This window comes from Miscanthus floridulus, chromosome 5 (assembly GCF_019320115.1).
Source record: "Miscanthus floridulus cultivar M001 chromosome 5, ASM1932011v1, whole genome shotgun sequence".
Classification (NCBI taxonomy): domain Eukaryota; kingdom Viridiplantae; phylum Streptophyta; class Magnoliopsida; order Poales; family Poaceae; genus Miscanthus; species Miscanthus floridulus.
In genome coordinates, this window is record NC_089584.1 from 141,910,590 (window position 1) to 141,924,488 (window position 13,899).

A 13,899-nucleotide genomic window follows, 5' to 3' on the forward strand; every position below is an offset into this window, starting at 1 on the left:
ATTTCATAATTTTTGGAGCACATGAACTCTAGATATAAATTAAACAAGTTTACATACATTTAAAAACACATTTCAAGTTTCATTTTAAATCCTCCAAAAACTCTACTACAAATGCTAATATCATATTTTTCATAAATACTACACTTCCTAAGGAACACTACAAAATTTGGTTCACTAATTTTGGATCTCTATAGCTCAACTTATAAATTTCTAAAGTTGTATACAAAAATAGGAACAAATGAACTATCCTAAAGTTCCACAGTCACTGCCAATTGGGTCCCACTGTTAGCGACACAAAATAGGGCAGCGACGCTGCACAACGCTGGCGCGGCCAGAGCTCGTCGATGGTGAGCTCGCCGGTGGGGACAAGTGGACCTACGTGATCTACAGAACAACACGCGTCGAAAGACCTAGGTGGTGGCAGTGGAGGTGGGGCGGAGCATGCTTGTCGTCGGCCATGGTAGCACGGCGGTGCTGCTCAGCGGTGCGCCGGTCATCACCAGCCACGGTGAAGCTAGGCGAGGCACGCAACAGCACCACGGTGACCGAGCGAACCTATCTAGGCGACCTAGGTGGCTTGAGATGCTCTAACAAAACATGGCCACGACACGGTGGCGCGGAGTTCAGAACACGGTGGCGCGGGTCGTCGTGTTCCGTGTCGGCGGGACCACCAACGGAGGTAATGTCACAGCACAAGCTAATACTCATCCTAACCAAGCTCGAACGCTAAACATCATAAGAAAAGCGCACGCGAGCCGAGCGGTGGCAAGCTTGCCGTGGAGGCGTGAAAGTGCATCTAGCCCTTTAGTGGGTTTTGGATGATTGAATGACAACGTGATTAAAGAACTAACCCGTTTGCTAAGTGTGGACAGGTAATAGGTTATCTCACAGGTAATTAATGAAAGCCAAAATGATGTGTTGTTGTATAAACAATCTAGTTCAAGCACAAGACAATAATGCAAATGGAATTCATACAAATGGAATTCTGACAGTTTGCGTCGGAAGTTCTGACCCCAACTGTCGGGACTTCTGACACGTCGGAAGTTCTGACCCAAACGTCAGGACTTCTGACACGTCAGAAGTTCTGACCCAAACTATCGGGACTTCCGACATTAACTGACTAGTGCTTTTTGATTCAACTCTTTGGTTGCCGCTGTTTGGCTCCCTAGGTTTATCTAGTATCTTTTATATACTTTGTGGCTAACTTGTGAGGGGTTGTATTACTCTGATTTAGAGTTTCTATTTTGGAAACTCCTATTACTAATCGTTTCCGCTTTTAAAGGTGTTGATTTTTTAGAAACGCCTATTCACCCCCCCTCTAGGCGACATCCTAGATCCTTTCAATTGGTATCAGAGCGAGGTTCTTACCTAAAGCTTCACCGCCGTGAGAAAAGGATGTCGACGCCTATCGAGTTGGAGCCGATGCTTCTCTAAAATGATGGTTCAAACTTTCTACCTTAGTCAATTCATGTACTCAATGCTTTTAGAGATATTAGTCCTCTTGTTGAGCATATTATGTTTGCAAGCATACCTCTTCCTATAGTTGATTGGAGCAACTATAAGAATTTATCAAAAGAGGAAGAGATATGCGTGCAACTCAATGCTCAAGGTATTAATATCATTTTGAGTACATTGAGTGCAGAGGTTCAAGATGAGGCAATATTCAATGGACAACCACCTCCTGAAAGTGCTCATCTCATTTGGACCAAACTCGTTGAGGTATATGGAAAATCCAAATGCGATGATGCACTTGAGGTCGAGTCAATGGAAAATATGTCCATTATGTCTTCATGCGGAGAAGAAGCCTCACAAGACCTCAAGAGCGTCGAGCCGAAGCAAGAGGTGCAAGCCAAGGCGACTGCGCTGTCTGCAAGCACATACCGGACGTGTTCGATATCCCTACCAAACATGTCTGGTATGGCCGAGGCAGCCGGACAGCAGGCAGTCTGTGATGATGAGGATCAAGCCCGGTGGCGGCCAAGTGATGAGTCAACCTCAGTATCTCATGATACTCATCACTTGTGTCTCATGGCTAAGAAAAGCAAGAAGAAGGCTAGCAAGAAAGATCAAGCCAAGGAGATAGCACGAGTAGATGATCAAGAAGAAAGTGATATTGAAATTGAAGATAGCTACACTCTTGATCATCTAAGCAACAAAGACAAGCTCATTCTCATGAAGCTAGTTGAGAAGAATGATGAGCTAGAGGAAGAGAATGAGAAACAAGAGCAATCACTTCAAAATCAAGAAAAGTTTCTCATCTCTAAATTGCAAGAGCTAAATGCCATAAATGAGAGGTATGAAAAATTATCAATTGAGCATGCTTTAGTTACTAACTCCTCTTCTAGTGTTTCACAACTAGAGAAGGAAAACTTTGAGCTCAAGGCAAAATTAGATGAACTCTCAAGCAAATATAATGTGCTACAAGCAAACTATGTTCATCTCAAGTGCTCTCATGAAGAATTAGTAGAATCAAGCATCATGCTTGAGGTGGCTCATGAGGTTGTGGTTACAACGGTAAAATCATCTCAACCTCCCACTCACACACTCACTTGTACATAATCTCAATTGAATATTTCTTGTGCTAATGAGTGTGCTTCTCAAGCAAGCCAATCTTCGATTGAGCAAAAATTTATAGAAAATGTAGAGCTTAAGGAAGAAGTGGAAAGGCTAAGAAATGATGTGATTCGATTGAAGGGTAAGGAGAGAGCACAACCTTCGCAAGATAACCGTGTTAACATGGTGAAGAAGCTTGAGAAGGGTTCAAACCTTGCTTCCTCCAAATCCCAACAAAAGAATCACATTTCAAGCAAGGCCAACACAACTAAGAGCAAGAAACATGGAAAAAGACTATGCTATGGTTGTGGAGTGAATGGACATGAGATTACCATGTGTCCACACAAGAGTTGGGCCGACAAGTGTAAAGTGGCCGATCAAACGGCCTCAAATAAGTTGGCCAACCAAAGGAAAAGTGATGGACAAAGCACTTATCTCATGTGCAAGAAGTTGGGGCATCCAACCAAGAAATGCCCAATGTACAAGGAGGCAAGAAAGGAAGCCCAAGTTGCAACAAGAAGATGCTATGGATGCAATGAGATGGGCCACAAGGTTGATGGATGTCCATACAAGCAAAACAAGCATAGAGCAAACAAAGGTCACATATGCTATGCTTGTGGAAGAAAGGGGCATCTAAGCTATGATTACTCAAATGGTAACATCCCTAAGCCGAACACATTTGTTTATGATAATATGCTTAGGAAGACCACAAATGGAATTAGCACTAGCAAGGTGATGTGTTCACCACAAACTAGTACTAAGGCCATTTGGGTGCCTAAGCACTTGTTGACTAACCCAAAAGGACCCAACAAGAGTTGGGTACCAAAATGTGCTTAGGTTGATAATGTAGGTACTTGGTGGTGAGATGATAGCTTCGGGGTGGTTGAGCAAGCAAATTGAAAATATTCACTCAATCTATCAATCAATTCTTATCATAATCTCATATATGGTTGACCCGAAGATAAATCAATGACCATATCGTTTACTTCATCTCTACCATTGGTAACAAGTACCTAAAGACCTTATAGGATAGCCACTTTGTGTTTAGTGCTCAATGGCTCACAAATAAGCATATTTGTGAAATAATTGGAAGTGACTAATTAGTTTTATTTAATCATTATCATATTTGTCATGTGATATTTTTAATGGCTCTCTAGTAGAGCAATGCATTTGTTCAGATGCAGGCATACAAGAAGTACTAGAGCTAAAATGAAGAATCACAAGCAGCGCTTCAATTGTTTCTGTCCTGCGCCTACTAGACATGTCCGATATGGCCAGGGCAGAAAGGAAAAGTGTTTATGTTCTTCACATGCCGGACGTGTTTGGTATGTCTACAGGATGTGTCTGGTATGGCAGGAACCAGAGCACAAATTGGAATGCAATTGAGGTTTGATCCATATGATTTTATATATCCTTAATTTGCTTAGAAGCTTGTGATCTATCAAACCTAAGTGGGTTGTGAGTATGTCTCAACGAAATTTAAATATGGCAAATTACTTTGTGTTGGTCAAAATAGAAAATTGACTCCCAAATTCTTAAAAGAATAAAGTGCTTGTTGAAAGTCATTCAAATTACTTGTGGTACTTGTTTAGGGGGAGCTCAGTTTCTATTTTGCACCATTGTGGACTAACAAATTTATCTAGCATTACTTGTAGTCCTTTAGATGAAAATTGATTTCATATATGGTATGATTATTTGACAAGTGAGGTCAACATGATGTTGTAATGCCATGTATTATCTCAGTGGTGATATTGTGGACTAACAAATTTATCTAGTATTATTTGTAGTCCTTTGGATGAAAATTGATTTCATAAATGGTATGATTATTTGACAAGTGAGGTCAACATGATGTTGTCATGCCATGTATTATCTCAGTGGTGATATTGTGGGCTCAAGGCAAAGGTATGTATTTACATACATGTATTATAAGTGCATCTAAGGCCCTTTATATGCTAGTGTGTGCATTTGTGTGATATAGGATACATGTTTTCAAAATCCCTAACTAGCATGTGTAGGTGGTGTGGTTTTTGAAAATCATGTGGTTTTTGGGTCTTTGTGACCTAGTCATGTCATATTGTGATTATTGCTACCCTTGGTTGATTATTTGCCTAATCACATGAGACATGGTTCTCTCAAGTCCATAAAAATCCCTATGTCCCTCTAAAATCTCTCTCAAGTTTTTTTTTAAAAAATCATAAATTTGTCAAATATTCAAAAAAGAGAAAAACAATTCTTGGCTAATTCATGTCCCCTAAGTGAGAATCCTAAGCCTTTTTCAATTGATGCTAATATTATGCCTAGGAAGGTTTGTTATGGTACCTTATTGGTTAGTATTGCAAAAAAATTCTGCTATTCATACTAAGGCTATGCCTAAGTATGTTGCGTCTAACATGAGAGGACCCAAACTAGTTTGGGTACCATCAAATAGTGGATAATCGTTTGTAGGTACCATGGCATTGGAGACTTGATTCAATGAAATTATTATTGTTCATCTTATATTGAGTCAAGTATTGAAGCCTAGTGCAATTCAATCCCAATGCCAAGTCAAAATTGAGTGAAGTCCATATGCTATCAACATGCAAGTGTCATATTCAAGTTGTGGGAATTTATTAATATATTTGAAGGCCTACAAATAAGTGGAGTTGAAGCTTACAAAGATGATCATAAGCTATCAAGGTATATCTCTTGTTGATAAAAGTTTATTTGGGTGCATATGAGTTAATTGAATTGGATATATATGTATATGTTGCTTACTATGAGATGTTTGAATGGATTAAATGCTTAAGTAATCAAGTTTGAAGTTGGTTTGATTGGATATGTTCATAAGATTTCTTCTAGTAAGTGGTTTGAATGGACATATGTCTTGTGAGAGTATTCAAACAAGTTGATTTCAAGTTTGGTTCAATTTGGAGAAAAATAGCTCAATTATTGAAATCTGTCCAATATTGAAAATCTGAGCTAGCAGTGATCATAGACATGTTTAAGTAATCAAATCTATTTGTATTGGCTTGAAATTTGGTCTGCATGCTCTACACTTATGGTATTAGTTGCTGTGCAAATTTCATGAGATTTGGATAAGTGATACTTTAGATTTAGAGTAGATCTTGTCAGCTATAGTGCAACAGTTTTCAGCATGTAGCAGTGTGGAAAGATGTGAAATCTGGTAGCAATATAGAAGTCAAAAGAAGCTCAAATTTTTACAGCTACTAGAAGACTTAGTGTGTCACATCTTCACCAAATTTTGTGGTTTTTGGATATGTAATTTGGGAGATATGATTTATTCTTTGAAGAGTACAGAATCTGCCAGGAAAGTGACAATTATTGGATTGATCAAAAGTCACTTAGATTCAAAGGTCCTCAAATTAGAATCATATCTATAAGTGATTGAGGTACCTATGTTTTGGTTTTGGTTTGAGATAGAAGCATGACAAATAATGAGTATAAGATAATTTGTTTGAAGAGTGTATCTAGTACACATTTGGTACTCAAGCTAGAGATCAAGACCAAGATCAAGATGAAGATAGAGTTTAAATTCTAGTGATAATTGAAGATCTTTTGATAGAAAGAAAAGGACTTAAACAAGTAGAAAGAAAGTGACTTAAAGAATGATTCAAAGTTATTCATCAAATTAAGTCCAACAATATGGATCAATCAAACAAAATCTTTCAAGTGGATCAAGTGATTTTCTTTCAAGTTATTTCAAGTGAGTATCAAGGATGGTTCTTCAGAGAGAGGTCACTTCGCTCTAGGCTTGGATGGCTAAAATCAAAGTGGTAATCTAAAGGGACATTTGAGGTACTTGGTTGAAGAAAATCAAGAGATTGGTCTAGAAAGCAAGCAACACCCAAAAGAGAACAAGTCATGAAATTTCAAGTGGTATCATGAAATTTCAAGTGGTGCATCTTTCAGTTCTCTCAAGCAAGCAATGATCAAAGAAGAAGCAAGCCAACCATAATAAGAAGAGTGCACTTGATCATTAGTGATTCTAAATTCATATGGGTGAAGAATAGGAATTCATAGAATTGGTATCTATTGGTCTTCACCAAGCTTATAATTGGACTTCATGGTGCTATTGGAGAAATGAACTGAAATCTATATGACCATCTTCCTCTCCAACACAGCAAAGGTATCATTGTATTGTGCATGATCATTTTTCATCCCTTACTAGTATGCGGTTAGTGCATATAGTACATGCTTATAGGATCATGCATTACAAATGAAAATTTTTAGATTCATAGACTACCACTATTGCCTGAATAATTATATGATCTAGTGGTTAGTGTATGAGTTTGTTCATGAGCTAGTGAACCCATGTACTTGATCTATTTTGAATTGCTAACAAGTGACAAGTACAACCTCTTTAAGATGACAAAGGGGGAGAGTTTAATACAAAGGGAGAGATTAATACAAAGTTTGAACCTTAAGCACCCTTTGTGCTTTGTGTGATAGCTTGTAGCCCCTTTGTCCTTAGTATATCGTTGTTGGACCTTTGTGGTGATAGATGACAAAGGGGGAGAGAGACTGATTAAAGCTTCAGCATAGTTTCATTTGCTTATCTTTGTACCTAAAAATATGTACTGCAGGCTATCGTTTCTTGTTTTTGAGCTTCATTGATGTATCTTAGATTTGAGATAGATTGTATCATGTGAGAGATGAGACTTACTTATGCTTTGTCTATGTATCTCTTGAGACATGATATTTATTTATATTTTAGTGGCTTGTGGACTTGAGAAAATGTGTAATGAGTGCTATGTGTGAATTACATGTGTCATATTTATTTTCATAAGGACTATGCATGCTAGAATGAAAATATTTGATGTGATGCCTTTATGTTTATTCTTGTGTGATATATCTTGTCATATGCATCATGGTTTCACTTTGTCGCACACACATGCACCCCATAGATGCAATGATTTAGGGGGAGTCTCCTATATGTTTTAGTATGTGCAATTGACATTTAAGGTCATTTTGTGAATTCTAATCATAAGCACATATTAAGGGGGAGCCTCTCATAAATCATCGAACCCAAAAGTTTAAATGTTTATATCATTTTATAAGCTTTAATCAAGTTGTCATCAATCACCAAAAAGGGGAAGATTGAAAGTGCATCTAGCCCTTTAGTGGGTTTTGGATGATTGAATGACAACGTGATTAAAGAACTAACCCGTTTGCTAAGTGTGGACAGGTAATAGGTTATCTCACAGGTACTTAATGAAAGCCAAAATGATGTGTTGTTGTATAAACAATCTAGTTCAAGCACAAGACAACAATGCAAATGGAATTCATGCAAATGCTTGTTTATTGTGGGATTTCCATGTACTATGTGAAAGTAAGCTCATGACTATTAGTTAATGAGACATGAGGGATTGCATATGGAATGGTCTCATATTTGAAGCTTGCTGAATTGAAATGAAAAAGATAACAATACATATGAATGGATGATTCAACACAAGATGTGACTTAATGGCTTGAGATAGTGAAGATAGCAAGGAAAGGCTTCAAGGTACTAAGCAAAGGTGAAGGGCAAGCGATGGCTTGGCGGCCGAAGAACCTAGCTAGGGTGAAGAAGAAAGTACTTGCATTTAGTTGAGGTACTAATCAAGCTAAGATGGTCATATTGATGTGAAGGATCAAATCTATATTGGACAAATTGATTAAAGTGACTTGATGCATTTGGAGTTATTCATATTTGATGAATGGAATCAAGTCACGTGCTCAAGATGGCTATGCTCAAGTGACAAGATCAATATTGACATGTTGGCACCCTCACTTGATGAAGATTGAAAGACACGGCATCAATTTAAAGAAGATCAACTCAAAAGGTTTAATTTCGTTTTTCTTTTGATCTTGAGTTAATAGGTATGCCGTACTATTAAGAGGGATGCAAGTTTAGGTGGTCTGAGGAAGATAGAGTGCTCAAGCATAATAATAAAATCAAAAGAGAGACACTCTAGCACTTCACGAGCACATAGAATAATTTTCTGTGACTGTCGGTGTCGGAAGTCCCGACGTAAGCCGAAACTCCCGACAGTCGGAAGTCATGACTCTTGCTGGAAGTGCTGACTCCCAGTCACTGCCTGCGCGGTGACTGTGGACGTCGGAAGTCCTGATGTGAGTCGAAACTCCCGACAGTCGGAAGTCCTGACCCATGCCGGAAGTCCCGGCATCGATGGTTCTACTGACCTGCTGACTATGCACGTCGGAAGTCCCGATGTTCGTCGGAAGTTCCGACCGTCGGAAGTCCCGACGTTCGTCGGAAGTTCCGACGTTGGCTATCTCGAGTGGACTTTGACCTCGCATGAACAGTGTTTTCTTCATACGTCGGAAGTCCCGAGATCTACGTCGGAACTCCCAACGTAGATCTGAACGGTTAGATTTTGCCTTGGAGTATATATACCCGTCTCCTCCATTCTAACCATTGCCCACTCATTTCATTGCGACAAACACTCGGCCAAAACAGCCCCTAAGCATTCTAGGCTCCTCTCTCTTCACTCCTTTGCTTCCAACTTCGATTCCCAAAGGGTTTGAGTGATTGGAGAGTGGATTGAGTGAGAAAAACACTTTGAGCAAGCTTGAGCATTTGATTTCTTCGTCAAGTCGGTTTGATTTACATTTGTTACTCTTGGGGATTTTCCCCTAGCCGGCTAGGTGTCGCCCAAGAGCTTCCATCTTGTGGAAGAGCCTTGGGAAGTTTGTATTACCCTTGTTTTCTAGTGAAGAAACTCAAGTGACCTTTGTGGTATCCTTGAGTGAGGCAAGGAGGTGGAAGAGACTCCGACCAAAGTGGTCACCTCAACAACGAGGACGTAGGAGCTCCTTTGTGGGGCTGCCGAACCTCAGGATAAATTCTTGTCTTCCGCGTGCTTGTTGTTGTTGTGATTTGCTCGAAATTACATGTATTTGGTTGTCTTCCTCTCTCTAGCTATTTCTTAGGGTTTAGGCCTCGATCTACGAAGTGGTGGCTTATCAACGTCAAGAGAGTGACCCATCACCTTACCTTACCACTAGGAAGTGAGTTTGTAAGTTATCGGCATCACAAAGTTCATTTTAGCACTTGTAGTTCATTTCCCGTAGGGGTCAGAAGTGCTGACAGTTTGCATTGGAAGTTCTGACCCCAACTGTCGGGACTTCTGACACGTCGGAAGTTCTAACCCAAACGTCAGGACTTCTGACACGTCGGAAGTTCTGACCTAAACTATCGGGACTTCCGACATTAACTGACTAGTGCTTTTTGATTCAACTCTTTGGTTGCCGCTGTTTGGCTCCCTAGGTTTATCTAGTATCTTTTATATACTTTGTGGCTAACTTGTGAGGAGTTGTATTACTCTGATTTGGAGTTTCCATTTTGGAAACTCCTATTACTAATCGTTTCTGCTTTTAAAGGTGTTGATTTTTCAGAAACGCCTATTCACCCCCCCTCTAGGCGACATCCTAGATCCTTTTAAGGTGGCTATGGCGGCCGAGGTTCCGACGAGAGGGGAAAAAGGCAATACGTCCTCACCGAAGCTCAATTGACTTAGCCAAAACATCAAGACGGTGGAGGCGGACGTGGCGCAGCTACGAGCGAGATGGAGACGGTGGCAGTGTGGTGGAGCGCACGCAAGGCAATGGGGGAGGCGATGCTGTGCTCGGCGGCAAGGCTACGCTGTGGGAATGGCGAAGGAGGAAGTAGTGCAAGGCGAAATGGGAGTGTGGGCGACACAGGTGAGCACTAGGGGTGATAAGGCACGCTCGGGCCCAACACAGCCATGCTGGGCAGGACGCCGACGACGCACGGCCATCCTCGCTTCCACGCGGCGGCCAGCTTCTGAAGCTGATCAGCCATCGAAGGTCGGCTGATTCAGTCATCAGCGTCTCGATGTAAGCCTGACAACACGAATTGGCAGCGCTTGGTCTCCTAACCCAAGAGGAATTAGCGCCGACGATCTAAATCAAACTTGTACCTCTAAGTACCAGCTTCAATTGTTCTTAAAGGATCTGTGCCAACTCTCAACCGAGACTGAGTTATTTCATCCCAAAGTAAGCTCATCAGCACTGTCATGGTTTAAAACTTAGAAAAAATTGCTAAGTGCTGAAAACAAGGATTTGATGATTCTTGTGAGCCTAATTCAAGCATGTTAGGAGCTAAACTAGTCAATGACCTAAAAATAAAAGTTGTTCCTCTTGCCAAATACTACAACTTTGCTTTAGTGACCACTTCCATGCAAGGTCTCTAGCACATAGTTCAAACTTGGTCAAACGTGCTACATTCAAAAGATGGCTTATTCATGAACTATGACTTAGTGACCACTTTAGCCCTAACCATGAATACCAAAGTTGTTCATAATGATCTTCTGAACATGTTTAAGCTGTTTGTAAGGTCACACAATCCTTTCATGAATTGGTTACACATAGAGCTTCTCAGTTCAACACACATAGCATCACTTAAGTACTTGATTAGACAATGTGATCTTCATGAACATTGTTCCGCTAGTCATCATAAGTGTAGCTAATATGTTTTAGTGACTCACATTCATCATTTACGTGTATTCACTCATGATCATTTGCATAGATACAAGGAAACATGAAATAACAAGCAATGTTGCATATGTTTCAATCAAATGTTTCAATTGTAAAAGCTTAAATATGAATGCTTGATGCTCATGCTCATGCAATGCAAGTCAATTTATGTAAGGTTAACACCTAGGGTGTTACAGTGTGCTCTTTGGGAGCTGTTAGATTCATCAAATTTCACATCATATGTTTCTTCAACCAAGTCGGTGGCATAATTAAATACTTGATATGCTTTAGACTTTGAAGAGTAACCAACAAGAAAACCAATATCACAATGTTTTTAAAACTTTCCTAGGTGTTGTCATTTCTTATAGATGTAGCATTTGCAACCAAACAACTGGAAGAATGAGACATCCGACTTCTTTCCATTGAGCAACTCATAAGGTGTCTTGCCAAGAAATTTTTAAAGGAATAGGCGGTTGGATGCATAACATACGGTGTTGATAGCTTTCGCCCATAGAGCTTCGAGTATATTGTACTCATCAAGCATTGTTTTTGCAAGAGTGATAAGTGTCCGGTTCTTTCTCTCAACTACACTATTTTGTTGAGGAGTATATGTTGCGGAGACCTTATGCTTGATTCCAACTTCACCACAATAAGCTTCAATGTTTGTGTTGTCAAACTCTTTTTCATTATCACTTCTTATCTTATTGAGCTTCACTTCAAACTTATTTTTTACTCTCTTGGCAAACTTCTTGAAGCAAGAAGCAACCTCGATCTTATCATGAAGGAAGAACATCCATGTATATCTAGAGTAGTCATCAACAATCATAAGACAATAAAGATTTCCTCTCAAACTCTTATAAGTTATTGGTTCAAATAAGTCCATGTGAAGGAGCTCTAGTACTTTTGTGGTTGACATGAAAGCTTTTGTAGGATGAGTGTTTGCAACTTGTTTGCCGGCTTGACATGCACTACAAAGCTTGTCCTTCTTAAATTTCACATCCTTCAACCCTCTCACCAATTCATTCTTCATAAGCTTCTTGAGTGAGCTCATCCCAACATGAGCAAATCTTCTATGTCATAGCCACACAAGTGATGTTTTGGTGAATAGGCATGTCTTCAAGTTAGCATCTTTAGAGGTGAAATCCACTAGATATAGGTTGTTGTATCTAAATTCCTTAAATATAACTTGATCATTATCTTTCTTAGATACAACCACTTCCTTCTCGATAAACAAGCATTGAAAGCCAAGATCACACAATTATCCAACGGATAGCAAGTTAAAACTTAAAGAAGTAACATATAGCATATTTGAGATTGAATGATCATTTGATATTGCCACTTTGCTCAATCCTTTGACTTTGCCCTTTGAGTTATCACCAAATATATTTTTTTCTTGACCATCAACCTCTTCATCTAGTGAGGTGAGCATACGAGTATCACTTGTTATATGTTGAGTGCAACCACTATCAATTGCCTAATGACTTCTACCGGTCTTGTAGTTCACCTACATATAAGAGATTAAGCTTGTTTAGGGACCCAAACTTGTTAAGGACCCTTGACTTTCTCAATAAGTGACTTTGCAACCTAAATTTTCTTAGGCCTATTTTTTTTGGGCAGTCCTAAGAACATGACTTTTATTTTTCCACTAAAGTCCTTTCTAAGCATGTAATGAGCATTGAAAGTAAAACATCTAGCATGCTTGGATAAGGGTTGTGGTGGAGGAGTTTGACACTCATGGGTAAAGTGACCTTCTTGTCCACACTCAAAACACCTATTTGGCTTTAGCTTTGACTTATATTGTTGTTGGTGTTGAGCTTAAACCTTCTTCTCTTGATGTGCCAAGTATCCAATTCCACTTCTATCCATCTTCATGACGGTGTTCATGAGTAGCTCACTTTGAAGATATTGACCTCTTGTGAATTTGCGCAACCCAGTCTTGAGATGTTCTTTTTTTTAACTTGAGCTTCCTGTTCTCTTCATTGAGCTCATCATGATTTTTATCCTTCTTGAGTCTCTTGTTTTTTTCCTTAAGCTTCTCATTCTCAAGAGCTATATCACTATCATGGTCAATATTCTCTATCACAATGGTGTTGGTGGTTGATAGCTTTTCAAGATCTTTCTTTAGCTTCTCATTCTCATCCTTTATCTTGACATACTCATCATAGTTATCGGACTCAGCCACTTGCTTGCCTTTGCTACTAGAACCTTGCTTAATGCTCTCAATAATCAAAGCATCACATAATGTAGTTATATCAATCTTAACAACATGGTTAGTAGCATCATGTGGCTTATTAGATAAAAACTCATGAGAGACAACAAGATTATCATGATCAACCTTGAGGTTAGTATACTCTTCTTTTAGTATATTGTAGCTTGTGATGAGCTCATTATGTATCCCCTCAAGTTTATCATGTTTTCTTTAAGCTCTTTCTTATAAGATTTGAGCTCCTTGAGTTTGGATGACATAGCATCATTTGCTTCTCTAAGCTCAACACTAGCTTTTTCCGCTATGTCACATTTAGCTAAAAGAGAGTCATTCATAAGTTCTAGCTTTTCATTCTTAGCTCTAGTCTTTCTAATGATCTTAGTGTATTGATTTAGCAAATTGACAAGATCATCATATGAAGGTGATTCAAATTCATCATCACTATCACTATCATCATTGCTAGCATATTCATTACCACTACTCTCATCATCACTTTGTACCTTTCGTTCACCCTTGGCCATAAGGCATAGGTGTGTAGAGGATACTGCTGGTGATGTTGGTGAAGATAGTGAAGAGTCAATCACAATAGCGGTCACCTTTTCGTTCTCACTATCATCATCGAATGAGCAATTTGATGAATC